Source organism: Tursiops truncatus, chromosome 5 (assembly GCF_011762595.2).
Source record: "Tursiops truncatus isolate mTurTru1 chromosome 5, mTurTru1.mat.Y, whole genome shotgun sequence".
Lineage (NCBI taxonomy): Eukaryota > Metazoa > Chordata > Mammalia > Artiodactyla > Delphinidae > Tursiops > Tursiops truncatus.
The window spans coordinates 32,622,698-32,643,733 of NC_047038.1; the positions used below are offsets into that span (position 1 = coordinate 32,622,698).

The window sequence follows — 21,036 nt, forward strand, 5'->3', positions numbered from 1 at the left end:
GAAGAATTAATATTATTAAGATGTAGCAATACTACCTAAACTGATCTACTGATTCTATCAAAATTCTAATAGCTTTATTTGCCAAAATGGAAAAGCCATTGCTCAAATTTATGTGGAATGCAGAGGGCAATGAACTGGCAAAACAATCTTGAAAAAAACAAAGTCAGAGTGCTCACACTTCCCAATTTCAAAATTTACTACAAAGCTACAGTAATCAAAGCAGTGTGGTACTGGCACAGGATAATGGAATACAACTGAGAGTCTAAAATAAGCCTATATATCTAAGCCCTATTGCTTTTTGACAAGAACCGAGACCACTCAATGGCAGAGGACAGTCTATTCAACAAATGGTCCTGGGACAACTGTATAGCCACATGTAAAAGAATGAAGTTAGATCTCTACCTAACACCACAAAAATAAACTCACAATGAATCAAAGATTAAATACAAGGGCTAAAACAATAAAACTCTTGGAAGAAAACATTGGGGTAAATTTTCGTGACCTTTGGTTTGGCAATGGATTCTTAGATATGACACCAAAAGCATGAGCCACAAAAGAAAAAAATAGACAAATAGGACTTCATCAAGATTTAAAACTTTTGTACATCAAAATACGTTATCAAGGAAGTGCAAAGACAACCTATAGAATGGGAGAAAATATTGGCAAATCGTATATCTGGTATCCAGAATATATAAGGACTTTTATAACTCAACAACCACAGTACTTAACATTAACAAACATGTCTCCAAAGATATACAAATGGTGAATAAGCACATGAAAATATGCTCAATATCATTATCCATTAGGGAAATGTAAGTCAAAACCCCAATGAGATATCACTTAACACCCACTAAGACAGATAATAACAAATAGTAGTCAGGATGTGGAAAAATCAGAACCCTCACACCCTGCTGGTAGGAATGTAAAATGGTGGGGCTGCTGTAGAAAAGCTCGGTGGTTCCTCAAAATGTTAAGCACAGAACTGCCATATGACCCAGCAATTCCCCTCCTATGCATATGCCCCAGAGAACTGAGAAAACAGGTACTCAAAACAAATACTAACACACGAATGTTCATACACCACTATTCATAATAACCAAAGGCAGAAACAATCCAAATGTCTATCTATAGATGAATGTATATCAATATTGATATACACGTAAAATGGAACATTTTTCAGCCATAAAAGGAATGAAGTGATGATACATGCTACAATGTGAATGAGTCTTAAATGAATTATGCTGTGTGAAAGAAGCCAGACACAAAGGTTACATGTTGTATAATTCCATTTACATGAAATATTCAGAATAGGTAAGCCCATAGAAACAAAAAGCAGATTGGAGGTTGGCAGGGACCGGGGAGGGAAGGATGGAGGAGTAACTGCTTAATGGGTATGGGTTTTTATTTTTAGATAATAAAAATATTTTGGAAGTAGATAGAGGTAGTGGTACACAGCATTGTAAATGTACTAAATGCCACTGAATTGTTCACTTTAAAATGCTTAATTTTATGGTTTGAGAATTTCACCTTAATTAGGAAAAAATGAAAAAAATAATGCATCTGTTTATTGCATAATTTACACTTCAAAACTCCTAATTTTACCACTTTTCTGGGTTTTAAACTGATGCACCTGTTTCATTTAAACTCAATGTGAGAGGATGAGAAAATGGGTTTAACTGTTTATTCTTGATTGTTTTGTGAGTTTTCCTATGGTTTTTAATTGATTTTATTTTAGTAGAATACTTAGAATCAGACATTTTCTGTGGAAAATTAATGTACTTAAATTATACTTTAGGACTTGAAATAACTTTTTTTTTTTTTTTTTGCGGTACGCGGGCCTCTCACTGTTGTGGCCTCTCCTGCTGCGGAGCACAGGCTCCAGATGCGCAGGCTCAGTGGCCATGGCTCACGGGCCCAGCCGCTCCGCGGAATGTGGGATCTTCCCGGACCAGGGCACGAACGCGTGTCCCCTGCATTGACAGGCGGACTCCCAACCACTACGCCACCAGGGAAGCCCTGAAATAACTTTTAAACTTCATCTTACTTTTTGTTACAATGTTTCTGTAATCTTTAGAAAATCCTATCAGGAAAATACTATATATGATATTTGGAACTTAAAGTATTGCCCACCAGAGGGCTCTCATTTTTCTTCTTTTTCTTTTCAAAAAATAATGAAAGTCATATTTTAATAGATTATAGCTTATACACCTGTGAGTAAATCAAATGTATATTCTAAGTGTCTGTAGAAGCTCCCTGAATAGTACACTTAAAATAAACTTATTATGATTGAGATGCGAATAAAGCATACTTTATAAACACATACTCATGTTTTCCACATTTCTCTATAAAACTTTCTGTGAAAGGGAATTTATACAGTGAACTATTATGATTTGAACAAGAGGGAAATGAAACAAATGTTCCTTTAAAATTCACAGAGCACAACCTCCAGAATAACTAAGTGTACAGTTAATTTTAGATACTAATCTAAACCATGATGGAAGGAACTTTTCTCAACTATGTTTGGAAACACAGTCCTAATCTGAAAATTGATAAACAGAATTTATATTTAAAAAATAATTTTATTGCACCTATATTATATATGGGGGATGTGTTGGTGACTAAGATATAGTTGATTTTCTTGAGAAGCTCAGTCCATAATGGGAAACAGGCCTGTGTATAAATAATAATTGTATACTTTAACTGCTATAAAGAAGTGTGACAATCAAAAGACTTAATCTTTAATTCTCAGGGAGAATTGAAGGCTGGGAATGTTGTGTACTTTTTTAAAGTCCCTCAAGAAATTCTCATCTCCTCCTTCATTCCACAGCTGAGAACCACTGTGCCAAGTGACACTGTGGAAAGAGAAATTACCCACCTAAGAGAATCAGGGAAGTTTCCTAAACCAGAAATTAAAGATACAAGTTTCATCTGGGGAGCTCTCAGAGTAGGTGGAGGTGGCATATAAGGTAGGAGGGGCAATCCAAGTAGAGGGAAAAGAGTGATCAAAGTCATGGAGCTAAAAAGTTAACAAAATACACAGAAAACCATATGATGTCAGGAATCAGGACATGATCTGGGAAACTGCTTGGGACATGCAGGGACAAGCATCAGGACATGCTTGGGAAACTGATTAGGCCACAGTGAATGATACCAGTGGAGAGTGAGTACGGAAATCACATTTTGAAAAGCCCTGAATGCATGCAAAAGAGTTTGACTTCATCTTGTAGGAAATTTGGAAGCTGAGATTGTTTTTATGCAGGAGAATGACTTGAACAGATCATTAATTTAGTTGGCTAATTTTAATGGATCTGGGGAGCAAATTAAGGGTACAGAAGAGCAGAAGCAGTACAATGTGAGACAGAGAATCTAATTAAGAAGCAATTATTAAGCATTGAGTAGATGAGGGTCTTAATTAAGCCTGGACCAATGTGGATGGTGGAAACACAAATGAATAAAAGACATTAAGATCATTAAAGAAACATTTCAACAAGCTTCAAGCCAAACATGTAACTGTTGTCTCTCTCTGACCTTGAGCTTGGCTAGTGCTTTATGGAACTCATCCCAGAACTCCCTGAGAACTGTGTCACCTGGACTTTAATCCAAGTGAGATGGATGTAGAGGTCATCCTCTGAAATACTACTCTATCCTGTCTCACCTTCCCACAAGAGGCCACGTAGGACAGAAAAGAGTTAACAGCAGCTGGAGGAAATCTTGACCTCTATCCACCAACTTTTTGGTTAAAAAAAAAAAAAAGGTAGATTCTATAGTTTTTATGTAAAAGATGATTTGAGCAGGATGTGCCTGTCTATACTAATTACTATAAATAAATCTGGAATTTATGCAATAATGGGATATAGCTGACCAGAGAATGGAAATTAGACCTGTAACATCTTTGCCCCTGAATGACTAAACACACAAAAATTAAGCAGCTCTAAACCTAAGTGGCTGAGCTGACACACACACCACACATTGTTAGTGCTTGTTTGCTACTCCAGTGTGGGAAAAGGGACAATTAGGAAGCAATTTTGAAGGCTCAAGCCCCTCAGGAAAGGAATACTACATGTATGCCTGCTTCTTGCTTGTTATCTTTTGAATCATTAGTAGTTTGGTCTTGGGCAAGACCTATGATTCTTGTGAGTGTGTTTTGACAATTCTACCCTTTGTGGCAACTCACTATGGAAAGAAAAGAGCACGAAGGTGGGTGTCTTGGTGTTGCACACTGCCATTATTTATTTAATCTATTACAGTACAGAATTTAGTGTAATACCAATTTACATACTCCTATACACATATCTATCTATCATGTAAACAATTCCCAAATTTCTATCTATGAGTCATAGATTCAGATCTTTAGTTTGGTGGAACGCAGAATACATATTTCGTCTATTATCTTCACTGGTTTGTTTACTTCTCATAACAAAATATGAGGTCAGTACCATTATTAATGCTGTTTATAGATGAAGAAACTTAATAAATGTGACCCAATCACTGTGCTCAGCCTGACCAATGTCTCCTTCCCACAGAGGAGTGAGGAGGCTGGCACAATGCACAGAGAGAAGCACTCACCCCCTCCCTTAGAAGTAACGCAGCCATCTCCCTCAGGTTCTATTCTCTGTCTGGTTAAATTCTATGACTGTATTAGTCTGCTAAGTCTGCCATCACACCATACCACAGACTGGATGGCTTAAACAGCAGAAATTTATTTATCATAATTCTGGAAGCTAGAAGTCCACAGTCAAGGTGCTTTCAGGGTTGGTTTCAGGTGAAGTTCTTTTCCTGGCTTGTAAATTTCTTGCTAGGTCTTCACATGGCCTCTTTGTTTGCTCAGAGAGAGAGAAGGATCTCTGGTAACTCACCCTCTTCTTATAAAGCCATCAGTCCTATTGCATTAGGACCCACTCTTATGACTGCATTTAACCTTAATTATCTCCGTAAAGTCCCCATCTCCAAGTACACTCAAGTTGGGGCTTAGGGCTTCAATATATGAATTTCGGAGGACACAATGCACTACATGACAATGGTTTCTGTATCTTCCTGTCCATCCATGGTTCTTTTTCTAATACTATGTCTTTGCCCACTGGACTCTCACCTTCTAATTCTTTTGAAAACCTTTCTCCTTGCCTTGACTTCAGCCCCATAGGACTCACAGAGGTGATATTAGTTTTCTCCTTTTCTGTGCTTAGAGTGGGGTAATCAGAGACTTGCTTCTAACTGCACTTCCTTCTCTGGCCTTCAGTCTCTGCCTCTCCAGTAAGTTTTTCACATGGTCATCAGAATTATCCCCCTAAAGATTAACTGAAGTTCTCTCAGTTAGATAGACAACAAAATCAAAATTCTTCAGCATGGATTTACAATCTTGCCCAGTCTACGTTCCTTGCTGTATCATTCTGTGTTTTAGTCAGGACGTAAATTCCACCCTTAGGGAGTCCGTCACTTTACTTCCTGCCATTCAATACTTTCCATGTGCCTCTGCTATGAGATTTAATTCCTTCCATCTTGTATAAGTGCTAGTTGTTTACATCACTCTTATAAAATTAGAAACCTCATTAGGGCAGAGACAGTATTTATTTATCTCTGTATACTTATCCTGACAGGTATAGTAGGTCCTCAATAATTAATTTTTAATTTATATGATGACAACAAATATTTATTCAGTTCCTACTTCATGCTAGGCCCCCTGCTTCAAGATGAAAACTAAAAAATGTTCTTATTATACTTCTTTTTCACTTTTTAAAGAAAATGATCTTTTAGTTTAGGTGACAGGTCATATGGTATAAACAAATATTTAAAAATCCTGCAATCCTTAGCCAAAGTTTCAAAGAATTCTATGGGTTCTCTTTAGTATCCAATTAGGCACAGTAGAATGAAACTACATCAAAATAAAGTGATTTAAATGAAGTACATTCCTCACACAAAGTAAGCCCAGAGGTAGGCATGTCAAGAGCTGGGATGCAGGGACTCTGAGGCTGTCAAGGACCAATGTGCCTCCACCTTTGCACCCCACATCCCTTGGATGTTGCCCTGCTGCTATGGCACTCCAGCCACCACATATACTTTCCCAGCTGGCAAGTGGAATACGAAACTTCAAGAAGTTCCATAAAGCAATTCCATTTATATCTAATCGGCCAGTGCATAATCATATGACCTGACCCATGTGTAGAGGGAGGGTGAGAAATATAATATTTTAGGTAGGCACACTGCCACCTTGAGTAAAATCAGAAATTCCTATTAAAGGAGAGCGAATGAACGGATATTTGGGTCTTGCTAGAAGAACATGTAAACTTCTTCAACCAAAATAAACCTGTAGATCTGAAATGAAATGGGATTGCAAAATGAGCTTTTAGCTATAACTGATTTGAACTTGAACTGTTTACATTCAATTAAATTATAGCTTAAATAATCACATTATTAAAATGGGACAAAAAAAAGAACCCACTGTTGAATGAAATTCAAAGTTTACTTGGCCAATGGCCCAAATACCTCTCTCTCTCCCTCACCACCTACTGACCCCTGTCACCTCCAGACAATCTACCCAGCCGCACTCCCATCCATTTACTTTATGTCCTAAGGACTATTTTCCTGAGAACTCTCCTCCACAACCCTTTTCCTTGGCCTATATTGCCTCTTACCACCCTTGAAGTGCTTACATGTATATTTAAAGTAGCTTGCCCAGACAGTTTTGCGGTGATTAAGATTCATTTGCTGAATAGCAATGGAAATAATTACTCATGTCTTTGGGGAAGGGCCTGAAATAAACCTCCTAGAATACAGCAACATAGAGGTTGTAGGGGTGGTGGCAAGGAATAAAATAATAGGAGCAGAACCTTGGCAAATGACTACAAATTCCTGCACTGGCAAGAGTGCTGTTTTGAGAGGGAAGGACAAGAGAAGAGTTCCAAGTGGGAAAACCGTAACTACAATCATTTCATTTTCATTCTGTGTTCCTTCTGAAACACCAGTGTTATTCTTCCTACAAATGAGGCTGGAAAAATCTGATAAGTGTACATGTATAGTTTTGTAACATAAATCAATTTGAATGTTTTCCAAGAAAAAAAACAGGTAACAAATAGACAGCATTTTAAAAAGTTAAATTCTCTGTAAATATTTCAGGTATATTTGGGTGATGATTATCCAAGATCCTGTATTCTCTTTAACTTTTTTTTTTTTTTTTTTTTTTGCTGTACGCGGGCCTCTCACTGTTGTGGCCTCTCCCGTTGAGGAGCACAGGCTCCGGACGCGCAGGCTCAGCGGCCATGGCTCACGGGCCCAGCCGCTCTGCAGCATGTGGGATCTTCCCAGACCGGGGCACGAACCCATGTCCCCTGCATCGGCAGGCGGACTCTCAACCACTGCGCCACGAGGGAAGCCCTCTTTATCTCTTAATGTTAGTACCTCCACTAAACATACTCAAATGGAAAATCAAAATATCACCTCCCTCTTATTGATCATTCTGAACTATAAGCAACCAGTTAAATTTTCTTCTTAATAGCAGCTCTAGTACCAAAAAAAAAAAAAAAAAGAGAAAAAAGGTTAAAATAATATTTGAGACCTTTTCTAACAACAGCAGGTTTAATTTATGTGTTGATCTCCAATGCCTTCCAGAACTACATTAAAATAGAGCAAATACATTTTTTAAAGTATAAATCCACAAGAGCATGGAGGATAAGAGAGGAAATTCCAGAGAAAAATCACTAAATTTTGGAAGCTGCAAAGCAGACTGATGAATGGTAACAGACTTGGCAGAGTGTGGTAAGGGAAATCTAAATGCCCGCAGAAGGAAATAATAATAAGAGGAAAGGGTCAAGACTGGAGGGATCTGGTGTCACAGAGGGTAACAATAAAGACACAGAAGTGACAGAAGATTGGGTTAAAAGGAGAAGTTAGATCCCAGATACCTTTTCACAACATGTACCCCTATAACCCTCCCTGACTGCAGCAGGAAATTGAGATTTGCTCTTTGGAGAAGTCCACAAAAGAGCCTCTGTGTACAGAGAGGTGAATAACTATACTAACATTTAGGACCACTGGGCCCAGAAACAGGGAGAACACCTGGGGAAATCCTACAGCCTAGTATGAGAAAGTCAACACACAACTCCCTTCTCCTTTTCAGTCCCAAGTTCAGGCAGCAGGGCTCACAGGAGAAATTAATCACAAGAGAAAATGACTGGCTAAAGAGAGAGAACTGACATTTGTGGAACTACTAACAAAACAGACAGACCTAGCTCTATTGCCTTACTTGAGGCAAACCAGTTGACAAAAGTCCTTCTACCCACTGATAGCTTCAAATGAACTTTTTTAAGGCCTCCATCTTAAACATCAAAGTCAGCCAAGATCACCAGTCCTATTAGGAAATCCTCCACATGAAAATAAAAGAATGGATCAATCTAATGGAGGAAAATGTGAAAAGAATACCAACGGAAGGAGGGACAAAGGAAAATAAAACTAAAAAATAATTAACATACTCATAGAAAAGGAAAAAAAGAAGATATTGGTTCCCTGAAAAGATTAAAAAAAATCAAATCAGAGAACAAGAAAGAATTCTTAGTAATTAAATATGTGGCAGATTATAGATGTCTACAAATTATTTGCTATTTCCTTCATTGACAGGTGGAGGGGTTGGCCTTATTGGGTCAATGAAATGTAGTAGAGGTGATATTTGGGACTTCTGCAGTTAGGTCATAAGGATGGATCCCTACAGCTATCACTGAAGATCTTGGGACATAATCTTTGGGTTCCCACAGTCACCATGTAAGATATCTGACTACCCTTATAGCACCATATTCAAGAGGCTATAAGCAGACACACTGGTCAACATCTGGCTTCCTGTTAAGGCTCCAGACATGTGAGTAAAACTATTTTAGACCATTCAGACCAGCCCACCTAACAGCTGAATACATGTAACCTCCATCAACATCACTTGGAACAACTAAGTGCTGCCTAAATTCTTGGCCCACAAAATCACAAGATATACAGTCATACTTCATTTTATTGTGCTTCACTTTATTGCACTTTGCAGATATTGCATTTTTTTCACACATTGAAGGTTTGTGGCAACCCTGTGTCAAGCAAGTCTATTGGCACCCTTTTTCCAATGGCATTTGCTCACTTTGTGTCTCTGTGTCACATTTTGGTAACTCTCGCAACATTTCAAATTTTTCATTATTATTATAACTGTCATGGCGGTCTGTGATCAGTGATCTTCGAAGTTACTACTGTAATCATTTTGGGGTGCCACAAACCATGCCCATGTAAGACGGCAAACATCAATAAATGTGTGTGTTCTGACTGCTCAACCAATCAACCGGCTTCTCCCTGTCTCTGTCCCTATCCTTGAGCCTCACTATTCCCTGAGACACAATGATATTAAAATTAGGCCAATTAATAACTCTACAATGCCCTTCAAGCATTCAAGTGAAAGGAAAAGTCGCACGTCTCTCACTTTAAATCAAAAGCTAGAAATGATTAAGCTTAGTGAAGAAGGCATGTCTAAAGCTAAGACAGGCTAAAATCAAAGTCTCTTGCACCAAATGGACAGTCAAGTTATGAATGCAAAGAAAAAGTTCTTGAAGGAAATTTAAAGTGCCACTCCAGTGAACACACAAATCATAAGCAAGCAAAACAGCCTTATTGCTGTCATGGAGAAAGTTGTACTGGTCTGGAACACACCAGCCACAACATTCCCTTAAGCCAAAGCCTAATCCAGAGCAAGGCCCTAACTCTCTTCAATTCTGCGAAGGCGGAGAACAGTGGGAAAGATGCAGAAGTTTGAAGCTAGCGGCGCTCGGTTCATGAGGTTTAAGGAAAGAAACCATCTCCATAACATAAAAACTAAAGTGAAACAGCAAAGTGCTGATGTAAAAGTTGTAGCAAGTTATCCAGAAGACCCAGCTAAGATAATTAATGAAGGTGGTTACACTAAATAACAGATTTTCATTGTAGATGAAACAGCCTTCTATTGGAAGAAGATGCCATCTAGGATTTTCATAGCTACAGTGGAAAAGTCAATAGCTGGCTTCAAAGCTTCAAAGGGGCAGCTGCCTCTCTTGTTAGGGGCTAATGCAACTGGTGCTTTAAGTTGAAAGCAATGCTCATTTACCGTTCTAAAAATCCTATGGCCCCTAATAATGGTGCTAAATTTACTCTGCCTGTGCTCTATAAATGGAACAACAAAGCCTAAATGACAACACATCTGCTTATCGCATGGTTTACTGAATATTTTAAGCCCACTGCTGAGAACCTGTGCTCAGAAAAAAAGATTCTTTTCAAAATGTTACTGCTCACTGACAGTGCACCTAGTCACCCAAGAGTTCTGATGGAGATGTACAATGAGATTAAGATTGTTTTCATGCCTGCTAACACAACATCCATTCTGCAGCCTGTGGATCAAGGGGTAAATTTGACTTTCAAGTCTTATTATTTAAAAAATACATTTCACAAGGCTATAGTTGCCATATCCAGTGATTCCTCTGATAGATCTGGCCAAAGTCAACTGAAAACCTTCTGGAAAGGATTCATCATTCTAGATGCCATTAAGAACATTCATGATTCCTGGGAAGAGGTAACAGCAACATTCACAGGAGTTTGGGAGAAGTTGACTTCAACCCTCATGGATGACTGTGAGGGGTTCAAGACTTCAGTGGAGGAAGTAACTGCAGATGAGGTGGAAATAGCACGAGAACTAGAATTAGAAGAGTCTGAAGATGTGACTAAATTGCTGCAATCTCATGATAAAACTTTAAGGGATAAGGAGTTGCTTTTAATGAATGAGCAAAGGAAGTGGTTTCTACAGATGGAAGGAGATGCTGTGAAAATTGCTGAAATAAAAACAAAGCATTTAGAGTATTACACAAACTTAGTCGATAAAGCAATGGCAGAATTTGAGAGGAATAACTCCATAATTTTGAAAGTTCTACTGTGCGTAAAATGTTATCAAACAGCACTGCATGCTAGAGAGAAATGGTTTGTGTAAGGAAGAGTGAATCAATGCAGCAAAACTTCACTACTGTCTGATTTTAAGAAATTATGGAAAAAAAGAAAAAAGAAATACCTGGGGAATGAGAAGTAGCCCCATTATGTTCTTTGGGTGAAAAAGTGACTTGAAAAGTCCATCTTTCTTTTGTACTTCTACTTGTCCCCTAATTGTGTGCTTTCTTTTGAATTTGCATTCCTCAGTGTACAGAGAGGAATTTATATGTTACATTTTTAAAGAATGAAACATTACTGAATAAGTGACTTAGAAGGTTAAGTGTTTGGGTTTCAGATGGCTGTGATTTCCACTTTAATGTTTTAATATCACATATGGGTTGCATAGTCCTTGTTGACCTTGATTTTTGTTATTGTCCCTGCTGCAGTTTCCTCTATTGATCCTGTTATCAGTAGGTCTTAACCTTAACCAGAAGCAGCCACCAGCAAAACCAGCATAAACGTAAGCTTCACAGCCCAGGCTCTATGTCTTGGGACTTTTGCAAGAGTAGTCATAGTGTAGAAGGTACTGTTAAACCTAAAATCTGGATGACCATTTACACATAACTCTTTAAGACTGTATTCCAAGAAAATTATATTTGTTCCAAGGTAGCTCAAAACTCTTTGAAAATCCCCTTGAGAAAGTGGGACACACAATCAGATTTTAAATTAATTAACTAATTAATTAATCTATTTTTGGCTGCATTGGGTCTGTTGCTGCGTGCGGGCTTTCTCTAGCTACGGCAAGTGGGGGCTACTCTTCACTGCGGTGCACTGGCTTCTCATTGCGGTGGCTTCTCTTGTTGCAGAGCATGGGCTCTAGGCACATGGGCTTCAGTATTTGTGGCACAGGGGCTCAGTAGTTGAAGCTCTCAGGCTCTAGAGCGCAGGCTCAGTAGTTGTGGCACACGGGCTTAGTTGCTTCACAGCATGTGGGGTCAACCGGACCAGGGATCAAACCTGTGTCCCCCACCTTGGCAGGTGGATTCTTAACCACTGCGCCACCAGGGAAGTCCCAGCAATAAAGTAGTTTTAAATTAAGGAATATGCATTATTTTTTAGATACAATGCTATGGCATACTTAATAGAGTAGAACATAATGTAACCATAACTTTTATATGCATTTGGAAACCAAAACTTTCATGTGACTCATTTTATTGCAATATTCACTTTACTGTGCTGGTCTGGAGCCAAACCTGCAATATCTTCAAGGTATGCCTCTAATAAAACAAGTATTATAAGGTGCTATGTTTGGAGTAGTTTATTACACAGCAGTAGATAACTGCAACAAGGTTGGATGATAAAGTTAAAGAAACTTCCAGGAAATTAGAACAAACAGATAAAGAGATCAAGAGACAAAAAATATTATTAATCCAGAGGTCCAATACCCAATAGGAGCTCTTTAAGGCAAAAATAAGAGCAAATAGAAGGAAGTAGATTATAATTTAAAACACACGTGCATGCACACGCACGCGCGCACACACACACACACACACACACACACAAAGAAGTCTTCTTTGAACTGGAGAAAAATGAGTTTCCAGACTGAATGGATTCAATAAGTGTAATAAAAACTTAAAAGAACAAATAGGGACAAACGAAAATTCTGTAAGTTTCTAGAAGGAAAAAAATAAAGTTGACCTATGAAAGACTGATGTCATCAAATGGCACCAGACATCTCTAAAGTTATACTGGAGTCAAGCAGCAATGCTTTCAAAGTTCTTGGGAAAACTAGTTTCCAATCTAGAATTCTATAATCTCTCAAACTACAAATCAAATTTGGTGATAAAAACATATATTTTCATCTCACAAAATCTTAAAACATTTATACCCCATGGACCTCTTCTCAGGAAGCTAGTGGATATGGCCTATCACCAAAATGAAGGCATAAATTCAAAAACAGCAATATATGGAATCCAGGAATCACAGACGCAAGTCAAAGACAACTGATTTTGGAAATCTGTGTCGTCTTTCTTTTTCTTCCTCAGTCTAATTAAAGGATTAATAATTTTATTGATAGCTGATTTTCTATAATATTTATCCATTTTTTACTTAACTGATTTCTGATACTATATTTATTATTTCCTTTCTTTTACTTACACTGGTTTTTAATTTCTTCTTTTTTAGCTTCTTAAATTGGAACTTTAGATCACTGATATTAAATCATTTATTTTTTCTAATAAAAGTATTTAAAGATATAAATTTTTCTCTAAGCACTGATTTAGCAATACTTCACATATTTTAATACACTTGATATATTGTATTTTCATTTTCAACCAGTTTGAAATATAATTTCCTTTGCAATTTCTTGTTTAATCCATGGATTATTTAGCAAAATATCATTTAATTTCCTAATATTTGATAATTCCAGATATCTTTCTATTATTAATTTCTAACTTAATTCCCTTCTAGTCAGAAAACATACTCTGTAAGTTTAAACTGTTTTCAGTTTATTGAAGCTTGTCTATGGCTTAGCTGATAGCATATTTGGTGAATGTTAATGTGCAGGTCCCACCCCACCCAACCTGGTAGGCAGCCCCAGGTGGCATCAGTGCCCCTCCTAAGTGGCTCCAGGTCCAAGGGACCAGCCCTGCCCACCAGCATGCCTGCAGCAATTGTAGCTCAACCACAACAGAAGCATACATGCAGCGCACACAGGAGAGACACTGGGTACACGTGGCTCTGGTAACCAGGAGGGATTGTGCCAGTGGGCCCCAGAGAATACCTTCTACATAAGGCCACTTTAAGACTGGAAGACATAGCTGATATAACTAGTACATAGAAACAAACACAGAGACACAGGCAAAATGAAGATGCAAATACCTTCCAAACAAAAAATAAGACAAAACCCTAGAAAAAGAACTAAATGAAATAGAAATCAGCAATTACCAGATAAAGAGTTTAAAGTAATAGTCATAAAAATTCTCATCAAACTCAGGAGAATAATGGATGAACACAGTGAGAACTTCAAGAATGAGATAGAAATTATAAAAAGAATCAATCAGAACTGAAGAATACAACAACTGAAATGAAAAATACACCAGAGGGAATCAACAGGAGATTTGAGGATGCAGAAGAACAAATCAGAGATCTGGAAGACAGGGTAATGGAAATGAATAAATCAGAACAGTAGAAAGAGAACAGAAAGTTTTAAAATGAGGATAGTTTAAGGGACCTCTGACACATCAAGTTTACTAACATTCTCATTATAGGGATCTCAGAGGAGAAGAGAGAGAGAAAGGGACAGAGAAACCTACTTAAAGAAATACTGGCCAAAAACTTCCCTAAGCTGGCAAAGGAAACAGACATCCAAGTCCAAAAGGCACAGAGAGTCCCAAATCAGATGAACCAAAACAGACCCACACCAAGACACATTATAATTAAAGTATCAAAAGTTAAAGGGGGATCTTAAAAGCAGCAGGAGGAAAACAGCTAGTTATGTACAAGGGAACCATGTTAGACTATCAGCTAATTATTCAACAGAAATTTTACAGGCCAGAAGGGAACAGCACAATATATTCAGGGTGCTGAGAGGAAAAAACTTACAATTAAGTATTCTCTATCCAATAAGGTTATCATTCAGAATTGAAGGAGAGATTGTTTCCCAGACAAGCGAAAGCTAAAAACGTTCATCACCACTAAACCAGCCTTACAAGAAATGTTAAAGGGACTTCTTTAAATGGAAAAGAAAAGGCCATAACTAGAAATAAGAAAATTATGAAAGAAAAAATTTCACTGGTATATATATATGAGGTTCATATATAACAAGATAGATAGAGTGAATTCTATTAATAAAAGCCCTTCATTTTTTACTCCCTCCAATGTTTTACGTTTTTGCCATCATATTTTACACTAAAGAAAATAATGATTACAAGGGAAGAGAGCAAGAAAAGGAGAAAGGAACAGAGAAGAACTATAAAAACAACCAGAAAACAATTAACAAAATAGCAATAAGTACATACCTATTAATAATTACTTGAAATTTAAATGGACCAACTACTTCAGTCAAGAGACGTAGGGTGGCTGAATGGATGAAAAACCAGGACCCATCTATATGCTGCCTACAAGAAATAAGAAAGAAATCATATCAAATATCTTTTCAACCACGACAATATGAAACTAGAAAGCAGTTACAGTCATCCCTTGGTATCCACAGGGGATTGGTTCCAGGACTTCCCATGGATACAAAAATCCATAAATTTTCAAGTCTCTTACAGTCAGCCCTTCATAGCCACAGATTCTACATCCATGGATATGGAGGGCCAACTGTATACTTATTGAAAAGAAATCTGCAGACCCACGCAGTTCAAACCTACATTGCTCAAGGGTCAAATGTACAAGAAGAAAACTGAAAAAAAAACCACAAACATGTGAAAGCTAATCCACATGCTACTAAACAACCAATGGTCAATGAATAAATCAATGAGGAAATTAAAAAATACCTTAAGACAAATAAAAATGGAAACAACCTTCTAAAGTCTATGGGACACAGCAAAAGCTGTTTTAACAGGGAAGTTTATAGTGATACAACATTACCCCAGGAAATAAGATCTAAAAATCTCAAATAAATAATCTAACCTTATACCAAAATGCACTAGAAAAAGAATAATGAACAAAGCCCAAAGTCAGGCTTTGAAGGAAATAAATAATAAAGATCAGAGTGTAAACAAATGAAATAGAGTCTAAAAAAAAAACAATAGAAAAGATCAGTGAAACTAAGAGTTGCTTTTTTGAAAAGAAACAAAATTAATAAAACTTTACCCAGTCTCCTCAAAAAAAAAAAAAGGCCCAAGGAAATGAAATCAGAAATGAAAGTGGAAAAGTTACAACTGACACGACAGAAATACAGAGGATCATAAGAGATTACTGTAAACAACTGCACACCAAAAAATTGGGCAACCTAGAAGAAATGGATAAATTACTAGAAATGTATAATCTTCCAATACTGAATCAGGAAGAAATAGAAAATCTGAACACACTAATCACTAGCATTGAAATTGAATCAGTATTTTAAAACTCCCAACAAACAAGAGTCCTGGTCCAGATGGCTTCAAAGGGGAATTCAACCAAACATTTGAAAAAGAATTTAATACCTAGCCTTCTCAAACTATTCCAAAAAACTGAAAAGGAAGAAATGCTTCCAAACTCCCTCTACGAGGCCAGCATTACCCTGATACTAAAACCAGACACTACAAAGAAAATTACAGGCCAATATCCCTGATGAACACAGATGCAAAAATCCTCAACGAAATATCAGCAAACTGAATTCAACAATACATTAAAAGGATCATACACCATGATCAAGTGGGATTTGCTCCAGGGATGGAAGGATGGTTCAATATCCACTGTCAATCAATGTGATCCATCACATTAACAAAGCAAAGGATAAAAATTGTAGGACTATCTCAGTCAATGCAGAAAAAGAATTTGACAAAATTCAATATCCATTTACAATAAAAACTCTTAACAAAGTGGTATAGAGGGAACATACTTCAACATAATATAGGTCATATATGACAAACCCCAAGCCAACATCATACTCAGTGGTGAAAAGCTGAAAGCATTTTTTCTAATATCAGGAACAAGTCAAGCATGTCCACTCTTGCCACTTTTTTTCAACATAGAATTTTAAGTCCAAGTGACAGCACTGAAACAAGAAAAAGAAATAAAAGAAATCCAATTGAAAAGGAAGAAGCAGAACTATCACTATTTGTAGATGACATGATACTGTATATAGAAAACCCTAAAGACTCCACCAAAAAATATTAGGACTAATAAATGAATTTAATAAAGTTGCAAGATACAAAATCAATATATAGAAACCTGTTGCATTTCTATATACTAATAAAAACTATCGGAAAGAGAAATTAAGGAAACAATCCCACATACAATTGCATCAAAAAGAATAAAATAACTAGGAATATGTTTAACCATGGAAGTGAAAGACCTGTACTCTGAAAGTAAGATGCTGATGAAGGAAATTAAAGACAACACAAATAAATGGAAAGATATACTGGGGGCATGGACTGGAAGAATTAATGTGGTTAAAATATCCATACTACTCAAAGCAATCTACAGGTTCAAAACAATCCCCATCAAAATGCCAATGGCATTTTTTACAGAACTGGAACTAGTCATCCCAAAATTTGTTTGGAACAACAAGACTCCAATAGCCAAAGCAATCTTACAAGAAGCCTGGAGGTGTCATGCTCCTTGATTTCACACTATACTATAAAGCCATAGTAATCAAAACTGTATGGTACTGGCACAGAAACAGACACATACATCAATGAAACGGAATAGACTGCCCAGAAATAACTCCATGCTTATATGATCAATTAATTTATGATAAAGGATCCAAAACTATATAATGGGGAAAAGACATTCTCTTCAGTAAACGCTGTTGGGAAAACTGGACAGGTATATTCAAAAGAATCAAACTAGACCACTTTCTTACACCATATACAAAAATAAACTCAAATTGCCTTAAAGACTTAAATATAAGACCTGAAACCATAAAATGCCTAGAAGAAAACACAGGCAGTACACTTTTTGACACCAGTCTTAGCAATACTTTTTGGATCCATCTCCTCAGGCAAGGGAAACAAAAGCAAAAATACACAAATGAGACGACCTCAAACTAAAAAGCTTTTGCACGGGAAGGAAATGATCAACGAAATGAAAAGCCAACCTACAGAATGGGAGAAGTTATTTGCAAGTAATATATCTGATAAGGGGTTAATATCCAAAATATGTAAATGACTCATACAACTCAGTCTAAACAACAAAAAAAATCCAATTAAAACATGGGCAGAGAACCTGAATAGACATTTTTCCAAAGAAAACATACAAATGGCCAATAGACACATGAAAATATGCTGAACATCGCTAACCATCAAGGAAATGCAAATCAAAACCATGGTGAGATACCATCTCACACCTGTCAGAATGGCTATTATCCAAAAGACAAGAAATAACAAGTGTTGACAAGGATGTAGAGAAAGGGGAAACCTCATACACTGTTGATGGGAATGCAAATTGGTGCAGGTTCTATGAAAAATAGTATGGAGGTTCCTCAAAAAATTAAAAATAGAATTTTTAATTCTATTGATGATGATCCAGTAATTCCATATGATCCAGTAATTCCACTTCTGGGTATCTATCCAAAGAAAATGAAAACACTAATTTGAAAAGATATATGCGTGCCTATGTTCATTGCAGCATTATTTACAATAGCTAAGATATAGAAGCAACCAAAGTACACATAAATAGATGAATGGATATAAAAGATGTGGTGTATATGCATACGATGGAATATATTACTCAGCCATAAAAAAGAATGAAATATTGCTATTTGCAACAACATGGATGGACATAGAGGGTATTATGCTATATGAAATAAATCAGACAGAGAATGACAAATACTGTATATTTTCACTTATATGGGGAATCTAAAAAAACAAACAAAACAAAACAGAAACAGACTTATAGATACAGAGAACAAACAGATGGTTCCCAGAGGGGAGGGAGGTGGCAGGTTGGGTGAAACAGGTGAAAGGAATTAAGAGATGCAAACTTCCAGTTACAAAATAAATAATCACAGGTATGTAATATACAGCATAGGGAATATAGTCAATAATACTGAAATGACTCTGTATGGTGACAGATGGTTACTAGACTTACACGGTGATCAATTAGTTATGTATATAAATGTCAAATCATTATATTATACACTTAAATCTAATATAATATTGTACGCCAACTATAATTAAATAAAAAAATATAAAAAGAAAAAAAAAAGGCTGAGGAACTCTTCCAGATTAAAAGAGACTAAAGAGACATGAAAACAAAATATAATTTATGACCCTAGATTGGATCCTGGACTGGGAAAAAATAGCTATAAAGGATATAACTGAAACAACTAATCAAATGTGAGTATGGACTGTGGATTGGATAACGGTATCATATCAATGTTACATTTCCTGTTTGACTGCTAAACTGAGGTGATGTAAAGGAATGACCACATTCTTAGGAAATATGCACCGAAGCATTTAGAATAAAACAGCGCACTCTCTCCAACTTACTTTTAAATGTTTTTAGAATACACAGAAAATGTGTGTGTGGTGTGTGTGTGTGTGTGTGTGTGTGTGTGTGTGTGTGTAGAGAGAGAACATAAAACAAATGGGGTAAAATAGGTATAAACTACTATGTATAAAATGAATAAGCTACAAGATATATTGTACAAAACAGGGAATATAGCCAATATTTTATAACTATATATGGAATATAACCTATAAAACTTTCAAATCACTATGTTGTATACCTTAAACTTGTATACTTGAAACATATAATATTGTACATCAACTATACTTCAATTAAAAAGAACTGAAAAATGAGGTAGAAATGTAAACAATTGGTAAATCTGTACAAAAGCCTTATTCGAGTAACTTTTCTATAAACAAGAAAGAATAGTAAAATAAAATCTAAAAAAATTACCATGAAAACTTCTTAAAGAGTTGTATTAGTTAGGATATATGAAATGGCAAATTGAGAAGAGGTATATAGTTCTACGTTTCTTTTAACGTAAAGTATTCCATGAATTAAAAGAGTCTAAATGGCACTAAATTAACACTCAATTTACAATAAAAATAAAAGTAGCCACTATTTATGAAGATCTTATTTTGTACAGGCATTGTACTAGGCATTTGACACACATGTTTATTTTACATAACAATCCTATAACACTGAACTATAATAGTACACATTTTACAATGAAGAAACTGAAGTGACAAGAAGCTGCTTAAAATCATACAGTGAGTAGAAATGTCCAGATTTGAACCCAAGACTATATCACTTTAAAATGTGTGCTGTTCAACGTTGTACAGTACTGATTTCCAAATATAGTGTGCCTGTTTGGAAATTCAGTCCATCAATTCCTTGAAGTTGATGAGTTGGAGTTTGGGGGTTTTATTTGCCAAGAGTAAGACATATAGTATGTTTGTTTTTCTCTTTAGCAGAGGATTTGCTCAAGCTTGTCTAAAGCACTGTGGTCTTTGGCTCACACCATCTTAATAAAACCCAGGTGTATTTAGCCAGATTATATGACACATGTTCAGGTTCATGTTTGATTTCAAATTAAATATCTATTTGATTTATGGTAAAGAATTTACCTCTCTCTTTCCCATGCGGATTCTAATTCTAATCTTCAATCTGCTCTTCCAATGCTTCTAGCACTTAGAGTTTTCCCATTAAAACTTTTCATTGTTATTTTTTATAATCACTAGAGACTGTTACTTAGCCCAGCACCTGTTGTTATTTCCTTGATTTTTTTCTTTCAGGGAAGAAATGAACTTATATTAATGTGACTACACTGTATTTTAGCAAATTCCTCAGAGAAAAATGTTATTTTTGGTCCCCTAGAAGTATTTGATTATACCAGTTTATAACTTTATAATAATACAGATCATTTAAGCACTTAAAATTTCAATTAGTTTCAATTTCAATTTTGATACATATAACTGTATGAAATTTACTCTCTATACTTCTCACATTTTGGAGAAAAGGCATAAAGGTGAACACAGTTACACTTTAGAAACAGATAATTTGAATTCTAATATGGTTGATAAATCAGGTTACATAAAATCTAAACATATTGGAATTTTCATCATCAAGATGAACTGAAACCCAAACCTACATGAAAGTTCAAAAACACTTCATGACTAACTTATTTTATTCATTCTAGTCTTTCTACAGTTCTTGATTAGTCTAACACCAGACTCACTGTTTCCACAATTGTGTAAGACAAGCTTTTGAGTTGGCTAAAATTAGGAAGCAGAGAAAAGTCTCAGGCCAAAGGCTGTTTTCCATTGCCTTTGCTTTACTGCAGTTTTATGTACTTGAAAAACCAACAAAGAGAAAATCCTCTTTCATGAGATTTCCAGATTTTTTTTTTTTAGAGATAAAAGTTCAGTAAAATATGTAAACACTAGAATTGTTACTAAACTCTGAGTTGTCAAGTGTCATTTTGATTCATTACATATGACCTATCAATTTTAGATAAAGAGCCTGCCAGCA

At 36.2% G+C, this 21,036-nt stretch overlaps 1 long non-coding RNA gene across 8 annotated transcripts in view; it reads right to left on the reverse strand.

Annotated features, from left to right (window-relative positions):
* The window catches only part of LOC109548741 (uncharacterized), a 410,920-nt gene that overhangs the window by 210,545 nt on the left and 179,339 nt on the right, over window positions 1-21,036 (reverse strand). For all 8 annotated transcript variants that reach the window (XR_012331917.1, XR_012331916.1, XR_012331920.1 and 5 more), the window contains one exon: window positions 14,925-15,023. This is a non-coding gene — a long non-coding RNA (uncharacterized lncRNA). The remainder of the gene's footprint in view (window positions 1-14,924; window positions 15,024-21,036) is intronic.